General features: G+C 42.6%; 1 pseudogene; it reads right to left on the bottom strand.

The window, feature by feature from the left end:
- Positions 1–6947: 6947 nt before the first annotated feature.
- On the bottom strand, positions 6948–7485 carry LOC107526158 (malignant T-cell-amplified sequence 1-like; annotated as a pseudogene).
- Between the last annotated feature and the right edge of the window lie 5249 nt (positions 7486–12734).

Here is a 12734-nt window from a genome sequence, read left to right as displayed (position 1 = left end):
AACTAGGTAATAGGCTGGAATTAGCATAAGAACCTCTTCAGGGGCAAAGGTATGCCTGTGTTTGTTAAATGATCTTAACATTTTTTTTGAAATGATGCCAGTTTATGACTATATTTTAAGGTTTCTAGCCTGGGAGATAATTAGCTTAAGCCTTCATTTTTATAGAAGACAGTAACAACAGTTACTCTGTATAGAGGAGAGTGTCTTGGGAATAATTTTTATATTGATTAAATGTCAAAAAGTTAGGATTCATTTTAAGCCTTATTTTTGAAAGGTCTTAGATAACGATTATGACTTCATCTCAGTAATACCTTATCCCCAAAGTACTTCTGAAAAATGAAGATTAGGGGCTCTATCTCTAGAGAATTGATTTTAGAAGATCAGGGCCAAGGCCCAGGACTGCCTGAAACAAATCCCTGGCAATTTAAATGCACTTTTGAGAATGGTTTCAATACCAGCTCTATTACCTTTGAGAGCAAATAAATAAATACAAATGAAATCATTCCTATGACACTGTCAGCCCTTTCTGCATGATGAAGCCTTACAATGTTCTGTACCTAGGATGCTTTTCACTTTGGTTGGCTTCCTGTTTTGAAACAAAACCCACCTCTGTCCCATAGTTTAAAACAGTGTACCCCCTTCCCCCGCCATAGGCATTCTAATGATTTTTTATTTTGCCTAACCACAGACTCAGCCTCTAAGGGGCTTGACAGTGCTTTAAGATAAAAACAATTTCTCAGTCACCATGAAAGTTTTTCCTCAATGCTTTAGGAAGGTAGAGAAGTATATGCCCTATTTTTCAAAATCCAGTACAAAACAGTTCAAGCTTTGAGGTTTTAAAGGAACAGACTTTAGTTTGAGACACCTTAGAAGTTGTATCTATAAACTTCCCACAGTTTAAAACTCTTCTAAAATCTAGAGTTTCAGATAAGAGTTTGCAGACAGTAGCTTGCTTTATATGATTTTATGTGATGGCAGATAAATCTGTTCTGCAAATACTTCTGACTGGATGGGAAGTGGTGACCTCTCCCATGAAGGAAGTGAAAAGCAAAAGTGGTAAGTGACTGCCTGGCTACTACAGTTGTATGAAACCAAACTGGTTACCCCCAATACCCCAGGTGCCAAACCCACACTTCCCCCCCATTCATATGTCAGCTCCTTGCAAGTACTCCTGAGTGCATCCCAAGAGCCAGATCCAGTAGACATAGTTATTATGCCCAGATCATAGGTAGGCCAGGCTCAATGGGCAAAGGAAAAACCACAAACGAGCTATAGTGTCACAATCTGGACTATAAGAGGTGTTTAATAGTCTGTTGAATTGTAAGAACAAAAGAGGACATAAAACCTTGGTTCAAAAAGTGTCTGTTACTTCAAATGCAAAAGCAGAAATGCATACCTACAAACACTTATTCAAGGAAATACGGTATCACAGAATTCTCCAAAAACTAAATGCAAAGGCATATGATCTGAGAAAAATTAAAATAGTTCTATGAAGAAATTCAGTGAGCTACAAGAAAACTTAGTTCGATGAACTCAGAAATAAGGCGTGGCTCAGCAGTTGAGCATTGACCTGTGCTCCAGAAGATTGAGGTTTGATTCCCAGTCAGGGCACATGCCTGGGGTTTCAAGCTCCTTCCCCGGGGGCGGGGGGGTGGGGGTGCAGGAGGCAGCCAATCAACGACTCATCATTGATGTTTCTTCCTCTCCCTCTCTCCGAAATTAATAAAGACATTTAAAAAAATGCAGTTGCTTTTTTAAATCGTGTGTGTAAAGATCCTTGTAGTTCAAGGATCAACTCTACTACAAAGCTACAGTAATTAAAACTGTGTGGTCTTTGGCATAAAAATAGACACATAGACCAATGGAACAGAGTAGAGAGCCCAGAATAAATCCCCTGCATATACAGTCAACTAATATTTAACAAGGGAGCGAAGAACACCCATGGAAGAATCTCTTCAAGTGGTCCTGGGAAAAATGGCTAAGTGCATGCCAAAAAATGAAATTGGACCTCATCCTACACCGTACATAAAAATTAAGAGATCAGAGACTTAAACAGTAAGATGTGATACCAGAAAACTAGAAGGAAACGATCCCCTTGACATTGGCCTTGGCAGTGCTTTTTAAAAAAGGACACCAAAAGCACAATCAAAAGTGTAAAAGTCAACAAATAGAACTACATCAAACTTAAAAGCTTTTGTACAGCAAAAGAAACAAGTGAAAAGGTAACCTATAGAATGGGAGAAAAAAATTTTCAAACCATATATTGAATAGGGTTAACATTAAAAATATATATGGTACTCCTATAACAACAACAAAACAAATTAATCCAGTTTAAAAATTGGCAGAGAAACAAGAGGAATTTTTCTAAAGATATTCATATGACCAACAGTTATATTAACAGATGCTCAACATCAGTAATCATCAAGAAATGCAAATCAAACCTCAATGAGATACCCCTTCTGGTTAGAATGGCTATTATAAAAGATAACAGTGTTAGGATGTGGAGAAAAGGGAACCCTTTTACACTGTTGGTGGGAATAAAATTGTTTAAGCCACTGTGGGAAATAATGAGGTTTGTCAAAAATTAAAAAATAGATTTACCATATGACCCAGCAATTCTAGGCATATACCCAAAGGAAATGGAAACAGGATACCTGAAAGATACATGCACTCCAATGTTAATAGCCGTTTTATGGGAACTGCCTAGGTACCCACCAACAGGTGAATGTAAAGAAAATGCGATTATATACACACACAATGGAATATTTAGCCACGAGGAAAAAGGACATCCTGCCATTCAAGGCAACAAGGATGGACCTTGAGGACATTATGCTAAGTGAGATAAATCAGAGACGAACACTGCCTGATCTCGTGTGTAATCTACAAAAACCAAACTTGTGGAGTTCCGGCTTAAGGTGATATAGGAAGATCCTGAACTAACCTCCTCCCATGGACACAACTAATCTACAGCCACGTATGGAACACTTTCCCCTGACAAAAACCCAACACTAGCTGAGTGACTCCTACACCTTGGGCAAATGAAAACAAACCATCGAAGCAGGCAGGAGAGACTAACACACAATCTCACTATAATCCCCACCCCTGGTGTAGAAGCCCTGAATCTGGAGGAAACTCACAATTCAGAGCTTCTCCCTGAAGAGTTAAGGGTTTGAAACTCACATCAGGCACCCTAACTTTTAAGACCTGAAAGATGAGCCCTTAAAACATCTAACTTTGAAAACCAATGTGGCTTGCATCATTGATAACCATGAGGAATAGTGAACTGAAAAGTGACTCATAAGAGAGTTGTGTGCTTGGATTCACCCAACCCAGGGACCAGCAAAGAGGCAGTTGATTGAGGAGCACCCAGACTTCCTGTTAAAAAGGCTTATTTGCTTATCTTAAAGCATTAGCCTATGGGGCAGGCATCTAAAATAATAGACATCTGGGGGGCTGCTGGGGTACATTCCAGAGATGGAGGTTGGTGGGCACCATTTTTGCACTCTCCCTTTGCCTCACCCCAGCTTGCTGGCATCTCTGGGAAAGGAGTTTGTACCCTCCTCTAATACTTTAACTTTTGTCCCTGACACCAGGGGACACCTCTAGACTGCCTGGTTTTGGTGGCCAGTGGGACTTATGCTCACAGGTCCCACAGGGCTGTAACCAATGGAGAAAGCATTCTTCACTGTCTGCCATCCCCAGGGCACAACAAAAGGCAACAGACTGAGGCATCCAGCCTTACTGTGAAAACAGGCCTATTAGCTTATCTTCATAGCTGCAGCCTGAGGGGCAGGCTTCTAATTAAACACACATATAAGGGTTCACTGAAATTCTCAAAGACCCCAAAGGAAGGCACTGTCTTTGCACTCTCCCTCTGCTGTGCTCTAGAGTACCAGTATCTCCCAGATACTGCACATGTGTCTGGTGCCCTGGTTTTTATGGCTGTTACCCAGGGGACACCACCCGATCACCTAGCTCTGGTGGCCAGTGGGGTTTGTGTTCCTTGTCCCATGGGACAGGAACAAATAGACAGTTTATACCAGGGCACTGCAAACAGCAGAATGAAACACACCCCACACTTTCTGTGAAAAAGGCCTATTTGCTTGTTCTGGAGTTTTGCCCTATGAGACAGGCTTCTGGTTTGGCACACTTCTAGGAGCCTACTGAGGTGCACTGCAGGGACAGAAGTCAGTGATTGTGATCTTTCTACTTTCCCTCTACCTCACCAAGTTGCTGGTGTCTCCCAGAAAGGAGCCTGTACACTCAACCTGACATCTCAATTTTTATAACTTTACCCAGGGAACATTTCTACATCACCTGACTCTGGTGGCCAGGACTTATGCTTACAGTCCTACAGAATTGTATATATTTGCATACTTTAAAATCTGCTGCCTGGCTTCCAGTCAGCTCGAATCTAGCTATGGACTGGGATCCTCCCATTTGAAACACTGACAGGTCTTGGCACACCCTCAACTATGGGGAGCTTCTAAAAATAAAATAGGCTGCTTGGACAATCACAAAGATTTGAAAGACAAGAGCTAGGGTAGGATTGTAAATAAGTTTCATTTTCTACACAAAGCCACTCCTTCAAGACAGGGAGAGGTAGCTTTTTATCTATACATAAACACCCAACATAGAGAAAGAAAATTAAGAAACAGAAGAATATGTTCCAAAAGAAAGAACAAGATAAAACCTAAGAGAAAGTCCTTAATGAACTGAGAATAAGTGATTTACCTAATAAAGAGTTTAAAATAATGGTCATAAAGATGCTCACTGAATTTGGAAAAAGAATGGATAAACACAGAACATCAACAAAGAGATGAAATTTTAAAAAGTACCAAATAGAAGTCACAGGACTGAAGAATACAGTAGTTAAACTGGGAAACACACTAGAGGGGTTCAACAACAGACTTGATGAAAAAGAAGAAAGGATCAGTGAGATCAAAGACCAGGCAGTGGAACTTACACAATTAGAGAAAAAAGAAGTTAAGATAGCTTAAGGGACTTACGGGATAACATCAAGCAGGTAAACATTTGCAGTATAGGGGTATCAGAAGAAGAAAAAGAGAAAGGGGCAGAATTCTTATTTGAAGAAATTATAGCAAAAAACTTTCCACATCCAAGAGAGGAAGCAGACATCTAGATCCAGCAAGCCTACAGAGTTACAAAATGATGAACCCAAAGAGACCAACACCAAAGCACATTATAATTAAAGTGTCAAAATTAAAGACAAGGAGAGAATCTTAAAATCAGCAAGAGAAAAACAACTGCTTACATGCAAGATAAATTCCATAAGACTCAGCAGATTTTTCAGCAGAAACTTTGTGGGCCAGAAAAGAGTGGGATAATCTATTCAAGTGCTAGAAAAAAACACTGCCAACCAAGAATATTCTACCTGGCAAAGTTGTTACTCAGAACTGAAGGAAAGAGTTCTCTAGAAAAGCAAAAACTAAAGGAATTCATCCTTACTAGGCAAGCCTTACAAGAAATATTAAAGGAACTTTTTTGTTGATTATTTTCCCATTGATTTTTAGAGAGAGTGAAAGGAAGGAAAAGAGGGAAAGAGAAAGAAACATCCATGTGAGAGAGATACATCGATTGGTTGCCTCCCGCGGGTGCCCTGACCAGGACTGGGAATCGAATCCAGGTATGTGCCCTTGACTGGAATTGAACTCACAAACCTTCAGTGTGCGGGCCGATGCTCTATCCACTGAGCCACTCTGGCCAGGGCTAAAGGAACTTTTTAAAGATAAAAGGGTACTAATTAGTACAGGAAAATATATAAAGGTATAAATCTCACTGGTAACAGTAAATATATAGTAAAATTCAAAATAATCTAATGTAAAGGTGGTAGTTTAATCATTTATAAAGTTAGTATAAACGTTAAAAGAGAAAAGTAGTAAAAATATAACTACAATAATTTAACTTAGTACTTAACAATAGCTAAGGTATGAAAACAACTTGTGTCTATTGATAGGTGAATGGATTAAAAAAAAAAGTATATTACACACTGGAATATTACTGAGCCAAAGAAAAGAAAGAAATCTCACCATTTGTAACAACATAGATGGACCTTGAGGGCCTTATGCCAAGTGAAATAAGTCAAAGAAAGAAAAATACCAGATGACCTCACATGTGGAATTTTAAAACAAAACCCCTGAGCTCATAGATACAGCGAGCATATTGGTGCTTGCTAGAGTTGGGGAGATGGGGTGGGTAAAATGGATGAAGAGATCAAAGGTACAATCTTCCAATTATAAAATAAATAAGTCAAGGGAATACAATGTACAGCATGGTAACTATAGTTAATAATACTGTAATGCATATTTGAAAGTTGCTAAGAGAATAGATCTTAAAAGTTCTCATCATAAGAAAAAAATTTGTAACTATGTATGGTGGTGGGTGTTAACTAGATTTATTGAATGATTAACTGTCCATCTGAAACTAACATAATGCTATGTGCCAATTATACATCGATATAAAAATAAATAATATTTTTTAAAAGCCAATCTCATAAAAACAGAGTAAAATGATGATCACCAGATGCTGGGGGTTAGGACAGATATTGCTTAAGGGTACAAATTTGCAACCAGTCATAAATAAATTCTAATGATCTAATGCACAGTATGGTGAATATAGACTATAATATTGCATTGTAACCATCAAACTTGCTAAGAGACCAGAACTTAATTATTCCAACCTTTAGTAACTATTGATTATGTAATGTGAACAAACAAGCTTGTGTCCAGGCCCTGCATCACAGAGAAGGTGGCAAGTGGGACATCACAGGCTGCAGTGACAATTGCTCTGCCTTTTCTGTTTATTTTAGCATCTGTTGAATTTATTCAGCATAACCACAGAGGTATTGTCTTCATATTATCACTCAGACACAAACACAGATACAGCGTAATCTCCATGTTTTAGCCCAAGTGCATTCCTTCTGAGGCTCATTTATATGTCTTCATAAGCCACAGCCCATCATTTAAATAATGGGTATTTTCAATGCCAGTCCCTTTGTTGACTTTCTCGGTATCTCCTGCAGACATCTTCACGACTCCGACACACAGAGCATGCTGCTTTCCTTCTGCTGGGATGGCACAATCGTATCTACTGCAGCAGGGTAAAGTTTAGCTCCAGGAGAAGTTAAGCCCAGACACATGATATTTGCTCCACGGAGTAAATTTGATGGCTCCTTTTCAGCCTGCTCGTGTGGCAGGATAAAAGGATATTTGTGAAATAATCTTAGGGTTGGACAAAAAGGCCCCTCTGTCTGAAAAAATAGTAACTCTCCATCTACGGTGAGGATTTCTATATGTTCATGGCATCGCACTATTTTGACAGGATCTTTCTTAGGCATGACTTGATTAAGCCATGGTTCAGTGCCTGGAAATTGCTCTATCAGTTGGTTCTTAATGCCCTTTATAACTGAGGGTTTCAACTGATGCAATTAGACACATTGTCTTTTTCATCAAATTTCTTGAACATGATCCAAGGTGAAGGGGGGGATGACAGGGAAGGGCCCAGAATGGGGGAAAATTTGAATTAGGAAGGGCCTGGGAGGTCCCCTTACACAGGGAAGGCCAGGTCTGGTGGTTGGAGCTACTGTTCTTCTCAAATAGCCTTTAGGAGCCAGAATTTGGGTGTCAGGTGTACTCATATATATTAAGAGGGTTACTGCACCTAAGTTCTCTCAGTGAAAAGAGCTAGGGAATATACCCAAGAGCTACGACTCAGAGTTTGCATTTTTAACAAAACCCCAGGTGATTCGTATGCACATTAAAGTTGAGAAGCATTCCCACCTAAAGTAAATTACCTTAGTGTCCAAGCCAGCTGTTGGGCACCAGCCCTTACAGCTGCATCTAGGCTTTAGGAAGGATGAAGGAGACACAAGGACTCACCTCCCTGTTGAGTCAGCTTCCTTTAATCCCAGAAGACTCTGCAACAGTTCTGCAAAAATCTCATCGCTTAGGACTTAGTCACGTGGCTGAGTGCAAGGGAAGCAGGGAAATCTAGTCTTTTCGTTGGGCCCATTGTCAGCTGGAAGAAAATTTGCATTCTGTTTCTAAGGACAGAAGAGAATGATGGATATTGGGTAGGTTACCTGAGTCTCTGCTCCTCTGGGCTTCCTTGGTGATCCCTGTATCCTCTCTGGATGCTGGAAAGTTGTTGGCAACAGAGCCAGCCCTGGGCACAGCTCCCAGTCACCCACATGTGGACAGCAGGGAGGTCACCGTGGTCAACCCAGAACTGAAGCACACCCGTAAAATCCGCCTTTTATGTAGCCTCTGTTAACATCGTGCCCACCCACCCTACCTTCTGCCTGGCCCCAGACTGGAGCAAGGACCAGAATTCAAGGAGCCACAAGGTGGAAGAGAAAGTGTGGAAGGCAGTTAAAAACCAGAGCTCAGCTGGCAGACTCAAGACACAAACTTCCCGAGTTTCAATCCCAGTGCCATCGCTTACTAGCTCTGGACTTTCATTTAGTTATGGCCACTTTAACAGACTTTCAGTAAGTTAACCCACTGATGAAAGGCCTCATGTTAGAATGGAGATGAGTACAGGGCTACCTCACAGGCTGCTGTGAAGATGTAATGGAAACAACACAGGAACAGCTCTCAGAGCACCCAGCCCATCAAGAGCTCTCCATCGACAGTAGTTCCTATTACTGAGCAGAACTGCCAAGAGCAAAGATAAAACCTCCCTGGAGATGGCCGCCAATCCCGACAGTGGACTTGGGCCTAGAGGCCTGTTTCACAAGAAGCACAGAAACTACCAACTTGGAAGGGTCGTCAATTTACTTAATACTTTCAGCCCAATATTCCCACCAGTTTAGAGATGGCAACTGGCTCTGTTTACTGTTTAACACCCTTGTGACAGATCCCAGGACACTTGTCTGTTTGTTGTTTTATGACACAATGTCTTTTCTGCCCCCGAGTGTGATTTCCCTTCTTGACCACTTGAACCACTTCCAACAATATTTTTTAAAAACAATACTTAAAAAAAGGAAAACAAACCAAGAAACCCCAATGTGCTAGATATAGCATCTGACTTTGCACGCTTCCTCTCCGTGATGAAACCTGCAGCCACCACTGTCCCTTTACGAGGCCTTAGCAAACCCTGGCAAGTCCACATCCGTCACTGGATACGCAGAAAGCCACACTATCATTTTCTTAGACAAACATCCTGGGCAATTTGGCTTCTTTTACTTGGTCATTAATACAACCGGTTCTGCCGAGTACCTTAGGGGACCTTGAAAGACTAGTTCTTGTTACGTTAGCCTCCTCACTGGCTTAGCATTTTGGTTTTTAATTCTAACATATTTGCCAAAGGCTCCCAGGTACCACTGAAAGAAATACCTAAAGTAAACAAAGGACATTTTTCCCCCTTAAGATCCATGTCTCCCTGACATGATGGGCAAGGTTTGAGGAATGCCAGGAGCACGTGAGTATGTGCGTCACTGTGCGTGTTTATGCGAAACTAGGACTAAATGTTTCCGGCTGCAACACTCCTTGAGCTCCTTCTGCCACTTCCCAGTTTGGCTGAAGCTGTTGGAACGAATCCCTCTGCCCTTTAAACCTCTGATTTAAGCTAAAATGACACCTGTTTGGCTACTTCAGGGACCAGGGGAGTGAGAAGAGTAACAGTGCCCCCTACAGGTGTGTGCCTATGACAGTGAATTTGACAATCTCAGGGGCCTCCTGAGCAGCAGGATCGCGTCCCCTGGTGTCTGGCCTGATGGCATATGCAAGCTGGCGATTAATGGCGAATAAACGCCTGATGCTTATTGCTGGTATCTCACGAAGGCCAGAGACTGGACCCTCTGTGTTATCTCTGCAGCGAGCTGTGGGAGTTACAGCTGGGTCTCTTCAGCTGGTTTTCCCATTTCTCTTTTCCTGGTGCCAGTACCCCTTTCCTTTCAGGAAATTTCTCCCCAGCTCCAGGTGAATCTAGTGGGTTTGACAAGCCACGGTGGATCCTGTCCTTGGGGGTGAGATTATGATCCAACCAGGCCAATCTTAGGCCTGCATCCTTGCCGAGTAAGCTGGAAAGCCGGAGGTCATCCCTGACACCAACCTCTCCCTCACCTGCCTCATCCAGGCTGTCCAGGGCTCCCAGTGCACTCCTAGATTTCCTTCCTGTCCATCTCTCCCATCACCCTAATCCCTGCTGTTATCACCTCTCTCCTGAACAGCTGTGTAGCCTCCAAAATGATGTTCCCCTGAAGAACTAATATGATTGTGTCGCCTCACCCATCCCTCATTTGTACAGAGATCTGAATGAAGAGAGGGATGGATCCATCAGATATCTGGGGATGAGAGAACAGCGAAACCAAGGCTGTGAGGGTGGTGGACTTACAGGAATAAAGTGGGACGACTTGGTCAAATGCTGCACAAAGGTAACAGGGATTGTGAGTTCCAGCTATGAAAGCTTGGGTGCGTCCTGGCTGGTATGTTCAGTGGTTAGAGCATCTGCCTGCAGACTGAAGGGTCTCGGGTTCGATTCCAGTCAAGGGCACGTACCTCTGTTGCAGGCTCGATCCCCCGCCCCAGTTGGGGCAAGTGCGGGATGTGTTTCACATCGATGTTTCTCTCTCTCCCCCCTTCTACTCTCTCTGAAAAGCAATGGAAAAAATATCCTCAAGTGAGGATTAAACGAACGAACAAACAAACAAAAAACTTGGGCATGTTGGTTGACTTCTCAGAGCCTCCTTTCCCTCATTAGCAGAACGGGTCTCCTCTGGCCCCACCTTGCCCCCTTCTCCTCCACTCCAGTTCAGTGGCCCTGTTTCTGTTTCTCCAAGAGAGCTGGAAGCTTTCTCACACTTGCTGTTTATCTGCCTTAAGCACTCCTCTTTCCAGCCCTCCACACAGGCCCCGCATGTGGCTCAGCCCTACGCACACTGCAGGTCTCAGTTAATGTCCCTGGTCCACATGAGCCTTCCTTGTGCCCCCGACTCAGGGTGGCTTCCCAACCCGTACCCCCAACCCAGCACGTGCTTTGTGCTCTGCGCTCCAGGCTTGTCCTCCACAGAGTGGCTCACACTTGGGGTCTGTTCCAGTTGTGCTCTTTCTCGCAGAATATCTGGCTTCCCCATAAGACTGTATGAGCACAGGGACACCTGGCACGTCCACCGCAGTGCCCAGAGCCCAGGCGCAGGGCCAGACACGCAGTAGATGGCCACTAAACACTCTCTCCCCTCTTGGCTGAATACCAGTCCACCCTGCTGGACGAGCTCACTGCTCAACCTTGTTCCTGCAGCTCCCTGACTAGAGATGCAGAGAAGCTGGTTGTCCTCAAGTTCATGTTGATTTACTGAAATCAAAGTCTGATAGCTGAATAGTAAGACAGGCTCAGCAGGTGGGATGAACCCAAGCAGGCATGTTATTTACGGTGTGTGCTGGCAGGCCCTTCCTTCGTCCCAGCCATGGAGCCGTGGAGCTCATTTCTGTTGAAGAAACAAAGTCTTTATACACCCTCACACAATAGGGTTACAAGTGGCAGAGAGAGCCCTGCTCTGTTTCAAAGCTGTGGGGTGCGGCTATAATTCACACAGTATCCTCACAATTGAGGAAGAGGAGCCCGAAAGAATAAAAATCGAACAGAACCACCTTTCTGAAACGGCATTCCTCCAAAGCCCTGTGCGCTCAGAAAAGGCTGGTGGAGTCATTTCTAGTTGTACTGTTGAGAATAGAGCTGTTTCTCTTTTAAAACTCTCAAATACAAAGATACTACTTAGTGACAATCATAGGTTCCTAACTTACAGTGATTTATTTTCAAAAGTAAAAAATATTTTTTAAAGAGCTGGATACTAGATGCCTCTTAAAGCACTTTCTTCTCTTGTGTTATCTGTATTTTCTAAATTTTCTACAATGAGTGGCTATTGTTTTTGTAATAAGAAAACAAAAATAAAACAACAACAACTAAGCACCAAAACCAAAGTATTTCTGGTTTGGAATTTCTACCTTTGTTCAAAAAAGCAAGAAACATTCTTGTTACCTCTAACCAACAAAGATAATCATCAACTGCAAACAGAGAAATAAAATGCCTCAGCCTCTATATGTTCTGCCAGCTCAGACTTCTGTCTCTGAGAACTGTGCCACGGGGTGGTTTCAGGAAGGCCCTGCTGTGCCCCTTGTCACACAAATGAAAGGACAGTGATGTATCCCAACCCTCTTTATGTCCTTTATTGCTAGATCTTGCTCTGTGATCTGTACATGAATAGAAATTGTTAAATCGACATGTTTTCTGCTTGTCCCCACTCAGCTCGAAAGCAACTGTGCCTCTGTTTCTTCTAATGTCAGATGCCCTTAAACCATCAGGGTCTGAAGATGTCATGAGTTAGTACAGTGTATTCAAGTAGAGAGTGCTTGGCACTGAGAAACCCCTACAGGGTTAGCTGTGTTTATTATTATCATCATCAGTGTAATTATTGGGCAGCAATGGTTATTCATATTTTTCTACAACCTGGGTGATATTTTCCTCAATAATATTCCCATCACCTTTGAAGGGCAACAAGCTCCTTTCCATTGTATCTTTTGGGGTAGCATTGGGTGGTCCTTTGAACCCTGATGTTTATGTTGCGTGTTTATGTTACAGCCACGATTGCCATCTATATGACCTGTAACAGAAGCATGTCCTGGAGCTACTGCAGGTTCAGTCCAGACCCCTTCAACACCGTGAGTATCACAATAAAGCCAGACACATGAATTTCTGGTTCCCCAGTGCATATAAAA

The sequence above is a fragment of the Miniopterus natalensis genome, chromosome 16 (assembly GCF_054644295.1).
Source record: "Miniopterus natalensis isolate mMinNat1 chromosome 16, mMinNat1.hap1, whole genome shotgun sequence".
NCBI lineage: Eukaryota > Metazoa > Chordata > Mammalia > Chiroptera > Miniopteridae > Miniopterus > Miniopterus natalensis.
Note: the sequence above shows the minus strand (reverse complement) of the source record. Positions and strands in the feature narration are given on the sequence as shown.